This window comes from Mytilus galloprovincialis, chromosome 5 (genome assembly GCF_965363235.1).
Source record: "Mytilus galloprovincialis chromosome 5, xbMytGall1.hap1.1, whole genome shotgun sequence".
In the NCBI taxonomy this organism is placed as follows: Eukaryota; Metazoa; Mollusca; class Bivalvia; order Mytilida; family Mytilidae; genus Mytilus; species Mytilus galloprovincialis.
Window position 1 is genome coordinate 50135135 of NC_134842.1, and position 5589 is coordinate 50140723.

Genomic DNA, 5589 nt, shown 5'->3' on the forward strand with positions numbered 1-5589 from the left:
GATGAACTCAGAATCATCAGGACAAATAGTGTTCAGTAGAGCAGTTATACAAGTATTAGCTTTTGATAAATATCTTCTTTTTGTTCTCTCACTTGACTTCTCTAAAGATTCAGTTAGACACTTTACAGGGCTTATGTCACATGTTTCCAAGAATTCATTGAATTTTCCAAGTCTATCAATTCTGATAACAGATGCTTCTGTACCCTGACTATCAGTATTGCAGTAACTTTCAGTTTCAACATAACTGGTTGTTTCCTGACTTGATGATGTGGAAGCATGTACAGCAAACTGAAAATAAATGTTATTTTAAAAATATAAATAAAAATTCACAAATTTTATTAAATGTGTGCCTTTGATTAATACAGACAAAATAATTTTAATGCTATATTTATTTAACATGTCATGTGTTTAATGGGATTTGAAAAATTACTGCTGAAATAACAAATGCATGCTTTTCTTACTATGAGGCTTGTATATAAATTGGAAGTCAATTAATTAACAAATAAAAAAGCTAGAATGTTTACAAATGAAATTCATTAAAAAAAAAACAATCAAAGGGCAATAACCCCTATAAAATAGGAATTTCCCAAATTTGAACTTGGCCAAGAGATTTTCACTTAAACGCTTGTTTGTAAGTTTAAAGTCAATCAGTTAAGAAATAAAAATTCTTGAGTGCTTACAAATTCAGGCAAACAGAACCCACATTTCCATATATATCCTCTACACAATAATTTAATTTTGGATGTAAAGTGTCTTCTGATTGGCTGGCATAATTTTGTTATGAGCCTATAGACATAATTTAGTCATTTGACCGTGACGTCATCAACGTTTTTTCATGGTTTTCAATGTTTAAAATGGAATCTGAATGGAATTTAGAATTAAATTATAAGAAATGACTGTAATATTTTTTCTGTCTATTCAAATAACAGAAAAATTTGGTGCACACTGTTAAATAACCTGCCACACGTGTTATTCAGTGTGCACCAAATTTTTTATGTTATTTCTTCAAAGACAGACAAAATATTACAATCATTTCTTAAATGTGCCAGGAACAAAAGTCAGATTGAATAAACAGCCTTTACGATCAGAGTGATCTCAAATGAACCAAATTATCAAATATGCAGTTAGTACATTGAAAGTTCTTGAAATCTTTTAGTCTTTAGTCATGACGAAAAGGAGATGCTTCATTTTGTTGTGTAGGGCTAAGATACGGTCTGTGGTCTCGTTATGTAGCAAAATAAATTCAGAGTAACATTCAACATATAGACAATTTTTTATATAACTTCCTATTCAATAGAATCAATTCAAACATCATTTATTGAAAACATGATGTCATTCCGTTAACGTGGACCCAACCAGCGTAAGGCTGTGAGTGGGCCTACTTTATCGTATCTAGCTTTAATACTGCAAATTTTGATATAAATGACATTTTCAATGATACTTACATTATATCCACTATTAAGTCGATGAGGTCTGAGATTATACTGTTCTTCATATTGATAGCTACATGTATCACCAAGGTTGTCACTGTTCATCAAACACTGCATAAAAAAAATGTTTACTTATATCAGATGATAACTGAGTCTTTAAAAACATAAACCACAGTAAGCTTATCCATTAACAGGCTATCAGGACGCTGTTAATTTTACGTTTGTTTTTGTTCCATCATATGTCATGTATGTGTTCAACCCTCATGTGCAAATTCAACAAAACATTTTGATGAGTTTATTTGTACTGAAAAAATGGGATAACACAATTTGCATAATGATATATATGCAATATATATATGACTAGAGGTTTTAAAGTACTGAATGAACCCACATATTCAAGAATAATAATGTTAATATTCTGCCGTTGCTTATTGCACTAATATTGATTGTAATTTGTACATAGTTCAAGTTTTCAATAAAACTATGAACTGTAGAAGAAATGAATACTACATGTACTATGCACTTTAAAATAACACACATAAAACTTGAAGTATATTTTTTTTTCTCAATATATATATTAAAAATGCTGAAGTATACTGAATGTCAATAGAAACACAACACCTACATGTACATGTATGTTGCATTGAATAAAAATTCACTGTCAGATCTTCTAACAAAATTCGCCTGTATCTGTCATTTTTCTCAGTTCAAAATTGATAGAAAAATTAACCCAACCAAATTTTTGTTTAACTTAAATTTAATATTCAACAAATATTTTAATATCTTTTTAATAAAAATAAATTGGGAGAATCATTATAAATTATTTTGGTATTCAGACTTTCAGTGCTAGGGGTAAACTATTTTAATGTATCATGATGTTTGATATACCCCTTTATATGACATGTATGACAGTCGGACTGATACAATTAAGCCCATTAACAGATAGAGATACCATACATACATGTACATTGACTCTGAATAAAATAATAGCATGTACTAGCATTATAACTTACATTTGTATTTGCACAAATTTCAGCCACGCTACATGAAGTGGATTGCCCACAATAAAGGGTCTTTCTGCATCTTGGATGTATATTGCTGAAACATACAGTTCAAATTATTTTTTTTATAAATAAAGATACATTTTTAGTATATGCAAATTAAATAGATGTTTGTCCCATAAGAGAAAAAAAATGAATTTAGGAGAAATGGATTCTTATATAAATTCCTTATTAAGTTTATAGTACACTACTGATTGTGACAAATTTAAATATTTCGAAATAAAACCTGTCAGTTTCTGCTGAACTTATTCTGTACCTTTGTTGTTGACAGGTTAAGCTACATGTTTTTGGAGAGAAATTCTGTTTCTTGTTTACTTTCTTCAAACATCGGTAATATTTTGGGTAGGGGAAAGAAATGGATAAAATCATGCAATTTAAAGGTGTTTTTCCTTCTTTAATAACTTTAGAAACTGAAAGATTTCAGCTATTTATGCAATATCCTGACTGTTCCTTGTAAATTTAATAATAGGTCTCTTATTTTGGAAATAAAAGACATTTTGATTTAATTTATAATGGTCCAGTATTGCCTGGGAGGTGGGTTGGGGTCCACTTCAATACTTAATTGATAGGGGGTGCCGCTGGGGTTCTGTTACCCTATCCTTTTCATATAATTTAGAAAAAACTTAAATCAAATACCCTTTGCAGGGTCGGTTCCAGCCATTTTAAAAGGGGGGGGTTCCAAACCCAGGACAAAGGGGGGTTCCAATTACATGTCCCCATTCAAATGCATTGATTGTCAAAAGAAAAAGGGTTCCAACCCCTGGACCCCCCCTTTTTTCTGGATCCGCGCCTGCTTTGTAGGTTTTTTATGTGGAGGGGGGTAAACTTCTGCAAATTTAGTATATCTAAAATCAATTTTTACATATATATCCCTATTGTTCAATCAATTTTGCCCAAATCAAGTTAAGAGGGGGGGGGGGTGGGGGTCAGTGAAAAAAAACAATATGTGAATTAAGTTTTTTATCCTACATTGAACTTTTGATGTTATCCCCATGCTGGTTAATAAATATAAATAACAAATTATGATACTAAATTATAAAAAAAGAAATCATTTTAATTATTTTACTTACGAGTTCCAACTGGAACTATGATTCCTGTTCTAGCATGAATCTCTTTCACTTTTTCCAAAGATACATTTCTGTCTGCCTTTACCCCATACCATCCTCCATATATTTTGTTGTCTTTGTTGTGAGAGGAAATTATATCAGGTATTCCACATATCTTTGATTTGCAACCTGCTTTGTTTTTATTCAAAAACCTGTGAAAATGTTCACTGCACACTTGAAACTTCTGTGTAATATCACTTGGCAGTAGACCAGCTTCAGTAAGAACAATGGACTGCAATTCTGATGACAAAGAAGTCAGTGGGGAATTTTCACCTACACATTCACATATCTGTGAGCTTTTAAAGCTACAGAAGGACATGGTTATTTACAGACCATAACTATTGTTTTAACACTGACTGTTGATCACTGATATCGTCTGCAAAGTTTCTCCCATTTGTGTATACTTCCTGTGTACATGTGTGCTTTAGATCAGAAGAGTTCTACCAGGGGAGATAACTCTATATTATCAATAATGAATAATGAAGATTTTCTTAATACTTTTTTAAGGACATGCTTGAATATCCCATTCAATTTACAAGTTTACTTGGTTATTTATATAATATGGATTATATTTAGGTCAGATAGTACTTTGAAATCAGTGTGGAAAGGAATGAAAACATCTACAGATTTTAAGGATCTATGGAACACTGTAGAACCACTAAATTCTTTAAAATGTAGAAAACCTAGATAAATCTGCATATTGGCCTATCAAAACTTTTGAAAACATTAAAATAAGCTTGGAGAACATTTTTCATGACATTAAGCAGTCTTCAAACAAAAATTTAACAATATTTTAATTACCTTTATTTTTACCTGAAAAGTCATGTTTCCATGGCAACAACAGGGTGACACATTATGATTATGGAGTGGCAAATATTTTTTTTTTGAAAATTAAGACATTAAATGTATTGAGGCGAAATTTGGTGGAATTCTGTATCATGTCATGGCCAGCTCATTTTTATATTTACAGAGAATTGATATTAACAATCGTGGTTTGTCAGGTTATATCAATGTGTGTAATTTGCTTGGTCCTTGGTTATATAGCACCCGTTTTAAGATATACGAACATAGCTATCCCACAAATATTTATGTGTATGCACTAAGCCACGCAAAACAGAGGGCAAGATATCAAGGTTATATTCAAAGTCCATGACAAACTGAAAACGCTTTAGCTAGAGAAAAATTAAAATACAAACACAAAAAACACCAGTATACAAAATTCTACCAAGACATCTAATAGAAAACTAGGGTAACCTCCGATACCCTGAAAGGATTTTCAGTCCCACATGAGACATGTGACACCTGCAGTTGTCCAGAATGTTTACATTAGTTAGTCAACTAACGAAAAAAATTTTCGGAAATAATTAGCAGGGTGTGCTCCAAGACGAGCACAATGCCCAAGCAGAGTTTTAAAGAAGAAAGATTGAAATCCACACTGCATTAGTTTGACAGTCACTCTCACAAATTGGTTGACCGTTAGGATGTGTTGGTGTCTCAGCCCACTAATGACATATGTTTGCGGTTTTCAATCTTTATATAACAATACCGTAATCTGATCAGTAATTTTACCGAGTGTGTTTTATATTTTTACTGCGTGTAAATTTGCAGTGTGTGTGATGTATGCATATTAGGAGACATATGTAACATGTCATGTTGATGCACCCGGTCTCGTACTTTTTGAGTGCTTGCGAGTTTCTCAGGTTTCTGTTTGATATTTTATGTTTTCTTGATTTAACTAGTTTACGATACTTGAAATTCTGTCAGCTATTGTGTCTCAATTGAAAAGAGTAAGATACCATGATTGATAGTATTATTTTGTAATCAACCTAAAATTGGAATTTCGAAACATTAAAGCATCATTGCTGTGTAAGTCTTAACGAATACAGTAAATTCTTCAGACTGGTTAAATTTGTTTTGTCAGTGTCACCTCAACAAGACTTTTATTTATAATAAATATACATTTATCGTTCCCTACAAAAAGACAGTATTGAA

At 31.6% G+C, this 5589-nt stretch overlaps 1 long non-coding RNA gene across 1 annotated transcript; it reads right to left on the minus strand.

Moving 5' to 3' along the window:
- Positions 1–2518, minus strand: LOC143074586 (uncharacterized). The gene is made up of 3 exons (XR_012977946.1): positions 2444–2518; positions 1446–1541; positions 1–288 (listed from the first exon to the last, which is right to left on the minus strand). It is a non-coding gene; the product is annotated as an uncharacterized LOC143074586 (long non-coding RNA).
- Positions 2519–5589: the final 3071 nt, after the last annotated feature.